The sequence below is a fragment of the Heptranchias perlo genome, chromosome 16, assembly GCF_035084215.1.
Source record: "Heptranchias perlo isolate sHepPer1 chromosome 16, sHepPer1.hap1, whole genome shotgun sequence".
Classification (NCBI taxonomy): Eukaryota; Metazoa; Chordata; class Chondrichthyes; order Hexanchiformes; family Hexanchidae; genus Heptranchias; species Heptranchias perlo.
Genome location: NC_090340.1, coordinates 16,011,894 through 16,026,752, shown reverse-complemented (window position 1 = coordinate 16,026,752; position 14,859 = coordinate 16,011,894).

Here is a 14,859-nt window from a genome sequence, read left to right as displayed (position 1 = left end):
TGAGCACATAATCTAGGCTGACATTTCAGTGCAGTACTGAAGGACTACTGCATTGTTAGAGGTGCCATTTTTCAGACAGATGTTAATCTTAGGCCCTATCTGCTTAGGGTTGCCAACTCTCCAGGATTGTCCTGGAGTCTCCAGGAATTTAATATTAATCTCCAGGGCACTGCAGCAAGCAACCCAGGAGAAAAATCATAAAGGCAGTGAACACAATGAAAATTGTGTTTTTCATTTTCTTTGAACACTTTCATTTATTAGTTATAAAAATAAAATGCAGTTTCATTAGCAGTCAAGATTAATCCAATTGGTGTGAAAAGGCAGTGGTGCCTGTAGGATGGAGCAAGGGAGAAGTGTGGGGGCAGGATGGTTCGAAGCGGGAGGTCATGTGATGAAATCTCCAGGACAACACCCAACCAGAGTTGGCAACCCTATACCTGCCTGCATGTAGATGTAAAAGATCCCAAAGCACTATTTGAAGGATAGCAGAGTTCTCCGGGCTAACATTCATCCTCAATGAACACCACCAAAATTAATTAACTGATCATTTATCTAATTTGCTGTTTGTGGGACTTTGTTATGCACAAATTGGCTGCCATGTTCACCTACATAACAACAGTGACTGCGCTTCAAAGTAATTAATTGACGGCAAAGCATTTTGGGACATCCCGAGGTTGTGAAAGGTCTTGTGTAAATTCAAGTTTGTTCTCTTCTTTCTTCTTAATGCAGCTCAGCGGTGGACAAGTTGGCACAATGCATCATGTGGTCAGAGACGTGGAAGCTAAGGTTTCATCTCCAACCTCAGCAAATAGTTGCACTAGAACTGATGCGAGGCACAGCAGTGGATGGAGATGAGGTACCTGGTCAGTGACAGGAAAAGTACAACAGGGTTTCATCTCAGAGTCACTCCACCATCCTCTCACTGACTGGCATCAGAGTAGTACATTTAGAAGGTTTAGGCTTGTTTGGATTCACCCGCCATAGATGTTGACCAGAACTCATTATGCTTGAGCAAGGGAATACAAATGAGTTCAAATAAAGTTAAGAAGGAACTGGGGGCATCTGTGCTGCAAAAACAGTGACAATGTAAGAGAATTTACAAACTACAGGCATTCCCCAGAAACCTGAATATCTTTTCCTGATTATAGATCAAAAACAAGTTATTCTATAGGTCATTGATGAGAGCACATTTGGAATATTTTATGCAGTCACTCTATCTTCAATAGGAACATAGAAACAGGAGTGGGCCATTCAGCCCCTCAAGCCTGTATCGTCATTCAATTAGATCATGGCTGATCTGTACCTCAACCCCATTTTTACACCTTTGCTCCATATCCCTTGACACCCTCACCTTACAAAAATCTATCTCAGTCTTGAAAGTTTCAATTGACCCAGCATCCGAAAAGAAAATTGGTATGGTTCAGAGAAGAGTGAGAAGGGATTTAGTTCATTAGCTTATGAAAAGGACGCTCAGGCCTGAATCTGTTTTCCCAGAAGTAAAAAAAAAGGTTAATGGGAGGACATCATCCAGATCTCTGCAATGATCAGAGGCATAGATAACATTGATGTAACCAGACTATTGAGCTTGGACTGTGAACACACAAGTACAAAATTATCAATCCACAGACTAGTAGCAAGGTGAAAAATCATCCCAGCAAAAGTAATTAATGTTGTTCATTAACTCCTATAAAATAGAATGGGGTATATATCAAGTTAGGAATGGCATTGAAGGTCTCAGGAATAAGTTTGGATAAGGATGGTGGTATACTTGAGGTATCTTTGCTTCTTGCAAGGGGGTGGTGAGGGCCAGCTTGTGGAGAGTGGCCAGCAAGGGTTCAATAATGAATGTATAGAAATGGATATTATTCCAGTTTAGATCAGCTGACTTTGCAACATAGGGTGAAATTTTATAGAACCTTTCCCTCAGGAGATTGAATGGGTGGGGCAGATTACTCATGGTGTGTGGAGAGAGTGAGCTTTATAGGAGTAACAATATCCTTAGGCACTTTGGTTTCCATCAGTATCTAACATGAGCATTGCTGCTGAAACATAATTTGTTTGAACTGGGTGGATATGCTCACAGAGGAAGTGCTGTACTCAAATGGCTCAGTTGGTACGTGCACCACGTAGTGTGGTACTGAGCTTTTCAAAGCAGTAAGGTCCATCATCTGTGCTGAGCTCTCTGGCTTCAGACAGCTGGTCCTTGAAGGAGAAAGTCGTCTACGGTTCCCATTCCTGATCACTGTTCAATACTCCTGCTCAATTGCTGGAAGTGCAAGTATTACATAGAATTACATTGAATATACAACACAGAAACAGGCCATTCGGCCCAAAAGGTCCATGCGGTGTTTACGCTCCACACGAGCCTCTTCCCTCCTTTCTTTATCTAACCCTATCAGCATATCCTTCTATTCCTTTCTCCCTCATGCATCTACACTAGTCGCCTCAACTACTCCTTGTGGTAGCAAGTTCCACATTAGAACCACTCTCTGGGTAAAGAAGTTTCTCCTGAATTCGCTATTGGATTTATTAGTGACTATCTTATATTTATGGCCCCTAGTTCTGGTCTCCCGCAAGTGGAAACATCTTGTCTACATCTACCCTATCAAACCCTTTCGTAATTGTATGGGCCTCCATCAGGTCACCCCTCAGTCTTCGCTTTTCTAGAGAAAAGACCCCCAGCCTGCTTGATCTTTCCTGATAGGTATAACCTCTCAGTTCTGGTATCAACCTAGTAAATCTTTTTTGCACCTTCTCCAATGTCTCTATAACCTTTTCATAATATGGAGACTCAAACTGTTCACAGTACAAGTGTGGCCTAACCAAGGTTCTACACAAGTTTAACATAACTTCTCTGCTTTTCAATTCCAGCCCTCTAAAAATGAACCCTTGGTTTGCCTTTTTATGACCTTATTAACCTGCATCACTACTTTTAGTGATTTGTATATCTGTACCCCCAGATCCCTCTGCTCTTCTACCCCATTTCGACTCTTAGGTGGCCCTCTTATTCTTCCTACCAAAATGTAATACCTTACACTTATCTATATTGAAATCATTTGCCAATTACACGCCCATTCTGCAAGTTTAATAATGTCTTTCTGTATTTTGATGCAGTTTTACTTGTTATTAACTATACCCCCCAATTTGGTGTTGTCTGCAAATTTTGAAGTTATACTTTCGATTCACCTTTTGCCAGTCTGAGTAACTATCTTTAACCCCTACTCTCTGTTTTCTGTTTTGTAGCCAGCTTGCTATCCATTCTGCTACTTGCCCCCTGACTCCACGTGCTCTGACCTTAGTCATGAGTCTACAATGTGGTACCTTATCGAAAGCCTTTTGAAAATCCAAATATATAGCATCTACTACTTTACCCTTGTCTACTCTTTCTATTACTTCTTCAAAGAATTCAATAAGGTTGGTCAAGCATGGCCTCTTTTGAAATCCGTGATGACTCTTCTTTCTTATATTTTCAGTTTCTAGTTGTTTTTCTATTACATCCTTGAGTAAGGATTCCATTATCTTTCCTACCACCAATGTTAAGCTAATTAGTCTATAGTTCCCTGGACTGGTTCTATCTCCCTTTTTAAATATAGGAATCACATTAGATGTCCGCCAATCCTCTGGCACTATTCCCTTTTCTAATGAATTTTTATGTATCTGTAATAGTGCCTCTGTTATCTCTTCCCTAACTTCTTTTATGTTGCAGACATCAAGTGAGGATCCACCTCAACTGTGATGCCACTTATGGTTAAATACCCTTCCGATACTCACTTTACATCTCATAGGGATAGAGCAACCACTTGTGTGAGGTACGAGAAGGCTACCAGTGCCTGTGGAACTGTACGTCAGCACAAGTCACCACCTTCAGGAGGGGAAAAGCAAGGAGAAAAATATATATAGCCTGGAGAAAGAAGAGAAAATTTAGGATACACAGAGAGAAACGGATTATGGCAAAGATCTCACAGCTGGTAATATCCGCCAGTGCTGTTATTTAGCTTTTTCTAGGTCAGGGTTTTAAGTATTCATATTCAGACACTAGCAGCACTAACTGCAGCTGTCGGAGGTGAAAATGCCTCAGGGGTGTCATTATAATGTGATTGCTGTTAGAATGCAAAGAGACTCGTAAAATGTATTTCCAGTGCTGTTAGTCCTAATTCTACACAGCAAGGGTTTATAGTACCATTGCAAGCCAGTTGAGAGAAATGCATTTCCTGTTGACAGCAAACCAGACCTCAGATTTACACAGTTAAACAGATTTGACTGGGTAATAACATTCATAATAACACAGCCCTTTGTCATTTTCATGGTCCTCCCTGTGTTCGTATCCCAGTCTAGACTCGGTTTCACACTCAAGAGAGATGTGTTTGCTGGTCTCGACTGCATTCATACTCGGGCTACTGCTATGGAGTTTGCTTGCGAGTTTTGACTGGCAGGCTCAGACAGACTTATTCCCTGGGGAACACTTGCTGGGTCTCATAGTCTTTAGATTAGCTTCATAAAGGTTACATTTCTTGTACCACAGTCATTAATTACTTTGCACTGTTTAGACTTTAAAACACAAAACCCTACTTGACTTAATTGGCATCCTCAGCAAGACATGCTGAGCAGTGAGTTTGCCAATGTCAGATAGAATTCACACTCAAACTTGTGCCAAGAGCAAGTATACCAGTCTCAACTGGCACTCTCAGTCAAGCTTACACTCAAAGTGAACTTGGGCTGAGTTTGCCAATCTTGGCCTAGGCATCCTAAGAAATGAAGGGAGATTGTCCAGAGAAAAAAGAAAGAAAGAATTTACATTTATATAGCGCCTTTCACAACCTCAGGACATCCCATAGTGCTTTACCGCAGTGAAGTACTTTTGAAGTGCAGCCACTGTTGTAATGTAGGAAACGCGGCAGCCAATTTGTGCACAGCAAGCTCCCACAAACAGCAATGTGATAATGACCAGATAATCTGTTTCTTAATGATGTTGGTTGAGGGATAATTATTGGCCAGGACACTGGGGAGAACTCCCTTGCTCGTCTTCAAAATAATGCCATGGGATATTTTCTGTCCACCTGAGGGGGCAGAGGGTGCCTCGGTTTAATGTCTCATCCAAAAGACAGCACCTCCGACAGTGCAGCACTCCTTCAATACTGCACTGCAGTATCAGCCTAGATTTTGTGCTCAAGTCCCTGGAGTTGGACTTGAACTAACAATCTTCCGACTCAGAGGCGAGAGTGCTACCACCGAGCCAAGGCTGATACTGTAAAGAAGACTTCAAGGGTATGGAATTCCTAAAGGTGTTGGCAGGCTGCTCCTCCCATACTTGTAGCTGGTGGGAAAGGCTTCCCTTACCCCCACGCCAGGAGCGCAGACTCATAAAATTATCCCTGCTGCCTGTGCGTTAAAAAGAAATCTGGGGCATTCCTCTTTTGGCAAAGTAAGTTTATCCAATGAGTAGCTGAGCCACACAGACCAGGAGGGTACTGAGCTAATTGATCTCGGCCAGAGTGGCATTAGGGCTGCTGCAGTTGGCATTAGTGTCCCTGGGTTAAGGTGGGAAAAATCAGCCAGCTTTCATGCTCCTGATCACTATCCAGTGACTTTGAAAGTGCACCACATTTGGACGGTAGATGAAGATGGAATGAGGCCTCTAAGGACATTTTGGTACTCATGGACCTATTCTTGAGCTGTGAGAAGCAAACTGAGTCATACCGATAGAATGAGACTTTGCTGATTTAAGGTAAGGAAGTAAATTTGGCCTAAACAGAAGATTAATGTTGAGACAGAACGGCTTGAATCTGCAAGACCAAGCAGGTAAGTGAGAATTAATTCAAATTCATTAAGCCTAGAGCAACATAGAAGTAAGGAATATAGAGATGGTGAGATTAGGAGCTAGGCTAGTAATGTGTATGGCATGCATGACATGGGATATCCTGGATCCGCAAAGTTTCCAGAAGGAGTGCACATGCAGGAAGGTCAAAGAATTGCGGGCTTGACACGTGAATATTGAATTTGAGGCCAAGCTGGCGATACGCTGCAACATATAAGGGGATGCAAGGTTTTTGGAAGACTCATTCCAAACATGATCACCTCACAGATAGAGAGTAATAATGAACAGAGGAAGTGGGTCTGGACTTCTATACAATTCTAGATATCCCATGACGAGGACACAGATGGAGACATAGGGCAGGGTAATCAAGAGTATCAACATGGCACTATGGAGCAAGGGATTTTGAGGAAATGGGAGCTACTATCCATGAGAAGAGGCAAGTGGTAGTTATAGAATCATAGAATCATAGAAGTTACAACATGGAAACAGGCCCTTCGGCCCAACATGTCCATGTCGCCCAGTTTATACCACTAAGCTAGTCCCAATTGCCTGCACTTGGCCCATATCCCTCTATACCCATCTTACCCATGTAACTGTCCAAATGCTTTTTAAAAGACAAAATTGTACCCGCCTCTACTACTGCCTCTGGCAGCTCGTTCCAGACACTCACCACCCTTTGAGTGAAAAAATTGCCCCTCTGGACCCTTTTGTATCTCTCCCCTCTCACCTTAAATCTATGCCCCCTCGTTATAGACTCCCCTACCTTTGGGAAAAGATTTTGACTATCTACCTTATCTATGCCCCTCATTATTTTATAGACTTCTATAAGATCACCCCTAAACCTCCTACTCTCCAGGGAAAAAAGTCCCAGTCTGTCTAACCTCTCCCTGTAAGTCAAACCATCAAGTCCCGGTAGCATCCTAGTAAATCTTTTCTGCACTCTTTCTAGTTTAATAATATCCTTTCTATAATAGGGTGACCAGAACTGTGCACAGTATTCCAAGTGTGGCCTCACCAATGCCCTGTACAACTTCAACAAGACATCCCAACTCCTGCATTCAATGTTCTGACCAATGAAACCAAGCATGCCGAATGCCTTCTTCACCACCCTATCCACCTGTGACTCCACTTTCAAAGAGCTATGAACCTGTACTCCTAGATCTCTTTGTTCTATAACTCTCCCCAACGCCCTACCATTAACGGAATAGGTCTTGGCCCGATTCGATCTACCAAAATGCATCACCTCACATTTATCTAAATTAAACTCCATCTGCCATTCATCGGCCCACTGGCCCAATTTATCAAGATCCCGTTGCAATCCTAGATAACCTTCTTCACTGTCCACAATGCCACCAATCTTGGTGTCATCTGCAAACTTACTAACCATGCCTCCTAAATTCTCATCCAAATCATTAATATAAATAACAAATAACAGCGGACCCAGCACCGATCCCTGAGGCACACCGCTGGACACAGGCATCCAGTTTGAAAGCCAATTTTGTATCCAATTGGCTACCTCACCTTGGATCCCATGAGATTTAACCTTATGTAACAACCTACCATGCGGTACCTTGTCAAAGGCTTTGCTGAAGTCCATGTAGACCACGTCTACTGCACAGCCCTCATCTATCTTCTTGGTTACCCCTTCAAAAAACTCAATCAAATTTGTGAGACATGATTTTCCTCTCACAAAACCATGCTGACTGTTCCTAATTAGTCCCTGCCTCTCCAAATGCCTGTAGATGCTGTCCCTCAGAATACCCTCTAACAACTTACCCACTACAGATGTCAGGCTCACCGGTCTGTAGTTCCCAGGCTTTTCCCTGCCGCCCTTCTTAAACAAAGGCACAACATTTGCTACCCTCCAATCTTCAGGCACCTCACCTGTAGCGGTGGATGATTCAAATATCTCTGCTAGGGGACCCGCAATTTCCTCCCTAACCTCCCATAACGTCCTGGGATACATTTCATCAGGTCCCGGAGATTTATCTACCTAGTTGTGGCAAAATACGTCATTAGGGGGCTAGGCAGCCTATTTTGCAACCATGATTGGCAGTGCTGAATGGTGTGTTGGCTTCCCTCGTTCCAGGGCAAAGGACATAACAGAGCAGGTGGGAAACCTTGAGAAAGAAGAGGGAGAGCAATCAGAAGTAGTGGTTCTTATTGGAACCAATGATAGAGGTAATAGTGAGAGTTCAGCTTCATCCCCCACATCCAATCTGTCACCAACACTGTTTACTTTTACATAAGAACATAAGAAATAGGAACAGGAGTAGGCCATATGGCCCCTCGAGCCTGCTCCACCATTCAATCAGATCATGGCTGATCTTCTACCTCAACTCCACTTTCCCGCATGATCTCCATATCCCTTGATTCCCCTAGAGTCCAAAAATCTATCTATCTCAGCCTTGAATATACTCAATGACTCAGCATCCACAACCATCTGGGATAGAGAATTCCAAAGATTCACAAGAAATTCCTCCTCATCTCAGTCTTAAATGGCCGAACCCTTATCCTGCGACTATGCCCCCTAGTTCTAGACTCTCTAGCCAGGGGAAACAATCTCTCGGCATCTACCCTGTCAAGCCCCCTCATAATCTTATATGTTTCAATGAGTTCACCTCTCATTATTCTAAACTCCAGAGAGTATAGGTCCATTCTACTCAATCTCTCTTCATAGGACAACCCTCTCATCCCAGGAATTAATCCAGTGAACCTTCATTGCACCGTCTCCAAGACAAGTATATCCTTCCTTAGATAAGGAGACCAAAACTGTACGCAGTACTCCAGGTGAGGTCTCACTAAAGTCCTGTACAACTGTAGTAAGACTTCCTTACTCTTGTACTCCAACCTCCTTGCAATAAAGGGCAACATTCCATTTGCTTTTGTAATTGCTTGCTGTACCTATATACTAACTTCTTGTGTTTCTTGTATGAGAACACCCAAGTCTCCCTGAACATCAACATTTAATAGTTTCTCAACATTTAAATAATATTCTGTTTTTCCCTTCTTCCTACCAAAGTGAATAACCTCACATTACCCCACATTATACTCCATCTGCCACCTTCTTGCCCACTCACTTAACCTGTCTATATCCCTTTGCAGACTCTTTGTGTCCACCTCACAGCTTGCTTTTCCACCTAGCTTTGTATCGTCAGCAAACTTGGATGCATTACTTTTGGCCCCTTCATCTAAGTCATATAGATTGTAAATAGCTGAGGCCCAAGCACCAATCCTTGCGGCACCCCACTAGTTACAGCCTCCCAACCTGAGAATGACCCTTTTATCCCTACTTTCTGTTTTCTGTCCATTAACCAATCCTCTATCTATGCTAATATATTACCCCCAACCCCATGAGCCCTTACCTTGTGTAACAACCTTTTATGTGGCACCTTATCGAATGCCTTTTGAAAATCCAAATATACTACATCGACTGGTTCCCCTTTATCTGCCCTGCTGGTTACATCCTCAAAAAACTCTAATAAATTTGTCAAACACGATTTCCCTTTCATAAAACCATGTTGACTCTGCCTAATCATATTATGATTTCCTGAGTGTCCCGTTACCACTTCCTTAATAATGGATTCTAGCATTTTCCCAACGACCGATGTCAGGCTAACTGGCCTGTAGTTCCCTGTTTTCTCTCTCCCTCCTTTCTTGAATAGCAGGGTAACATTTGCTACCTTCCAGTCCACTCGGACCATTCCAGAATCTAGAGAATTTTGGAAGATCATAACCAATGCATCCACTATCTCTGCAGCCACCCCTTTTAGAACCCTAGGATGTAGGCCATCAGGTCCAGGGGATTTGTCGGCTTTTAGTCCCATATTTTTTCCCTAGTGATATTAATTGTTTTAAGTTCCTCATTCTCATTTAGCCCTTGGTTCCCTACTATTTTTGGTATGCTTCTTGTGCCTTCTACTGTGAAGACAGATACAAAATATTTGTTTAACGCATCTGCCATTTCCTGCTTCCCCATTATAATTTCTCCTGTCTTAGCCTCTAAGAGACCAACGTTTACTTTTGCTACTGTCTTCCTTTTAACATACTTGTAGAAGCTCTTACAACCCATTTTTATATTTCTTGCTAGTTTACTTTCATATTCTATTTTCTCCCTTTTTATCAATTTTTTGGTCATCCTTTGCTGGTTTCTAAAACTCTCCCAATCCCCAGGCTTAGTACTCTTCTTGGCAACATTATAGGCTTCTTCTTTCAACCTAATACTCTCCTCAACTTCTTTAGTTAGCCAAGGGTGGATCACTTTTCCCATGGAGTTTTTATTTCTCAATGGAATGTATATTTGTTGAGAATATTGAAATATTTCTTTAAATGTTTGCCATTGCTTTTCAACTGTCAAACCCCTTAATTTAATTTCCTGATCTACCTTTGACAACTCGCTCCTCATACCTATGTAATTGGCTTTATTTAAGTTGAAAACTTCAGTTTCTAACTTAAGTATGCTACTTTCAAACTCAATGTGAAATTCTATCATATTATGATCACTCTTCCCCAGAGGTTCTTTTACTGTGAGATTACTAATCAACCCTATCTCATTAATACAAGATCTAAAATAGCCTATTCCCTGGTTGGTGCCATGATGTATTGCTCTAGGAAACCGTCTCGAATACATTTCATTCACCTCCACAGTATCACTTGCCTCCATCCTTACCTCGCCCCTTCCATCGCTGAAACCCTCATGAGTAGACGTCTCCAGTTCTACCATTCATAAACTACACTTTGTGTCCTCATTCACGTCAAGACTCACACCCCCATCGCCCCGTCCTTAGCAAACTCCGCTGATTTCCCATTTCACAGAAAGTCAGCTTTAAAATTATTGACCTCGCCTTCAAATACTTCCATAGCCTCGGGCCGCCCTGCCTTCAGCCCTTTGTCTCTGCATGCACCCTCCAGTCCTCTGACATATTTCTCATTCTCTGCTCCATCTGTTCCACCATCTGTAGCTGCTTCTTCAGCCACCTTGCCTCCACCCTCTCGAACTCTGTCAGCATCTCCATCATGCCACCTTCCTCCCTGCCTGTAAAATCTTCCTTAAAACTCCTGTCTGTGTTATTCTCCCCTCCCAGCCCGCTTCCTTCTTTCCCCTCCCCCCACCAGTTGATTTCTCAGGACATTTCTCTCTTAATTCTAATACTTTTATACCTCAACTTATATGCTTTTCCTCCTCTCTCCATCCTCACTGTGTTGAACTCCGTACATTCTTTCCATCCTAAGATCACAAAACCATGAGCTCCTGACCGTCCTCAGCCTTTCCTTCCTCCTGCTCAGGCTTTTAAACCCGAAGTTTGATGTCACCTAAAAGAAAGAAGACTTGTATTTATATAGTGCCTTTCACAACCTCAGGACTTCCCAAAGCGCTTTACAGCCAATGCAGTAGATACTCACTGTTGTAATGTAGGCAGACAATTTGCGCACAGCAAAATCCCACAAACAGCAATGAGGTAAATGACCAGGTAATCTGTTTTTAGTGATGTTGGTTGAGGGATAAATATTGGACAAGACACCGGGGGGGAACTGCTCTTCTTCAAAATAGGGCCATGGGATCTTTTACATCCACCTGACAGGGCAGATGGGGCCCTGGTTTAACATCTCATCCGAAAGTCACTACTTCCTGATTTGCCTCAACTTCTCTTTTATTCTTGGTGGTGTCCTGAGCCGTGGGACTCGGCCCTTGACCCTGGTTTCGCAATAAAAGAAAAAATGAATGTATAGATCAGAATTTATAATTTATTTGCCTTTTTTCTTTTGAGAATTGGGTTGAACAGAGAAGGTGCAGCTGTTTGATGATTATTACAGCTATTAAGGATCCTAAATGAAACGTAATCGGATAAAGTATCAGACGGAATTTTTTCCCCTATTTTTAGATGACAATTACTTTAGCACAGAAGGCCATTTTATCCATTGTGGGCTCAACGCCCACTGAGTGTGAATCACTGTGTCTCTCACACCAAAATGCCCTCACCTGCCTCAATAATTGGCAGTTAAAAATCTGAAAAACCTTAAACAGTAAAAATGCATTTTCAAAACCAGTTGAATGCACTAACTGGTAATCAGGTATAAGAAAAATCTTCTTTGATATATTTGTTTGACGCACTGACATTTCTCTATATGTTTCAATGACCATAAACCACTTTACTGCAAATGTGCCTGTACAAAAACCACACAGGAAACAAAATTGATACTAATGTAGAATCAATAGCTAGTGGCTAAATGAAGATTAAATAGTGGAGATCAAGGCAATTAAATCCCTGGGGATACCTTGAATTGAGGGTGGCGCGAGTGGTTCTGGGGCAAAGCGGAACTTCCACCCGCCCCTGCTGACACTCCCCAAGCCCGGGGTCAAGTCAATTTAAATATTGTGGGAGGCGCAACTGGGGCACTGGTGGGAGAGGGAGGAATTGTTCTGAGGCGTTTCACCACAGTGTCACCAACAGAATCTGGGAGTAAAAAATGTTTTCGTTGGTTTCATCTGCTGGGTTCAATGATGCATGCAATCGCTCTGCAATGGTGAGTGTGTTATGGGCTGAGATTTCTGACGTGGCTAAAAAGGGGTGGAATCCTGTTGGATACGGTTCTGCCCCACATTCCTGCTGCCTTTTGCTGCCAGTGCATCAGAAAACCACTTTCCCAAGCCAAGGAATTTGAGGCTTCTAGAGTTTTTTTCTTTTCTCACCAATTATTTCTCATCTCTTGCTCTCCCTTTCCCTTGTCTCCTGAAGCCACTGTCTCCTTTCTTGGGGTATGGTTTTACAGGGGCCAATTGCTCAAGTGGCCATTTCCTGTTTGAGCCTTAATTGTGAGTGTCAATAGGCTATTCAATCATGGGGGAAATCCCGGCCCTACCCAATCTTACCCTCGCCTGACATCCACATTTGTGCCCTTTCAGTAGGGGCGACTAGATGGTGATCAGGAGCGGGCACTCTAACTGATTTCATTGCTTCTTTACTATTCATTCTTGGGATATGAGTGTTGTTGGCAAGGCTGGTATTATTGGTCATCCCCAGTTGCCTTTGCAACAGTGGTGGTGAGCCTTCTTCTTGAACTGCTGCAGTCCATGTGGTGAAGAGACTCCCACAATTATGTTACAAAGGGAGTCCTAAGATTTTGACCCGGTGCCAATTAAGGAACGGCAATATATGTCCAAGTCAGGATTGTGTATGATTTCATAGAATCATAGAATCATAGAAGTTACAACATGGAAACAGGCCCTTCGGCCCAACATGTCCATGTCGCCCAGTTTATACCACTAAGCTAATCCCAATTGCCTGCACTTGGCCCATATCCCTCGATACCCATCTTACCCATGTAACTGTCCAAATGCTTTTTAAAAGACAAAATTGTACCCGCCTCTACTACTGCCTCTGGCAGCTCGTTCCAGACACTCACCACCCTTTGAGTGAAAAAATTGCCCCTCTGGACCCTTTTGTATCTCTCCCCTCTCACCTTAAATCTGTGCCCCCTCGTTATAGACTCCCCTACCTTTGGGAAAAGATTTTGACTATCGACCTTATCTATGCCCCTCATTATTTTATAGACTTCTATAAGATCTCCCCTTAACCTCCTACTCTCCAGGGAAAAAAGTCCCAGTCTGTCTAACCTCTCCCTGTAAGTCAAACCATCAAGTCCCGGTAGCATCCTCGTAAATCTTTTCTGCACTCTTTCTTGGAGGTGATGTTGTTCCCTGCACCTATTGCCCTTGTCCTGCTAGATTGTGGAGGTCGTGGGTTTGGGAGCTGCTGTTGAAGAAGCCTTCACAAGTTGCTGTAGTGCATCCTGTAGATAAAGAAAGATTTGAAAGAAAGAAAGACTTGCATTTATATAGCGCCTTTCACAACCTCAGGACGTCCCAAAGCACTTTACAGCTAAGGAAGTACTTTTGAAGTGCAGTCACTGTTGTAATGTAGCAAACGCGGCAGCCAATTTGTGCCCAGCAAGGTCCCACAAACAGCAATCAGATGAATTACCAGATAATCTGTTTTAATTATATTGCTTGAGGGATAAATATTGGCCAGGACACTGGTGAGAATTCCCTGTTCTTCTTCAAAATAGTGTCATGGGATGTTTTATGTCCATCTGAAAGGGCAGACGGGGCGCCGGTTTAATATTTCATCTGAAGTCGGCACCTCTGACGGTGCAGCACTCTCTCAGTGCTGCACTGAAGTGTCAGCCTAGATCTTGTGCTCAAATCTCTGGAGTGGGATTTGCACCCACAATCTTCTGACTCAGAGGCGAGAATGCTACCAGTGAGCCATGGCTGACACATCCATCAGCTTTCATCTCTGCCACTTTTTGATTGCAGTTGTTGATTTATTCATGGAAATCCTGTGCTCTTCATGAACCATAGCAAATTTGTTGACATTGTGTGCTGTCATGATCCAATCTTCCTTGTACCCTTCAGTGGTTAGGAGAACTGATTTTACTTTTGCCAGTAAAGGCATCTTGATATTTGATGGATTTCTTGACAAGAATAAATAATTCATCTTCAGAAAGGCGTGGTGATCTTTGCTTTGTTGTTCTTTTTCTGCTGTTTGCCACAACTATCACACATTATCACATTCATCAATGTAGCTCAATGCTTCTGCTTTTTAATGCTGGAAATTCGAATTATTTTAACTTGTATCTGAGTGGGTAGTACTCTTCCTCAATAATGGACCTTTTCCCGATTAGCACTTCCTACTGTACTAGTTTGAGATTTTCGACTTCCCTTGCCAATGATCCTTCAAGCCGCACTGAGTGTCTCTGTGTGCTGTCATGATCCAATCTTTATTCTACTCTTCAGTGGTTACGAGAACCAGAATTTTATTGTTGCTAATATATACTAAAAGGTGCTGAAGAGTGGCTCTGGGCAACTTGCTTTCAATTCAGTCCTTCCTTTGAGACCATCTCCATGTAGCAGCAGAGCTGGATTCAGAACTTGCTATATATACCCTGTGTATGTCACTCTCTACAGCCTGTGTGTGTCACTCTCTAGCGCCTGTGTGTCACTCTAGCGCCTGTGTGTCACTCTCTAGCACCTGTGTCTATCT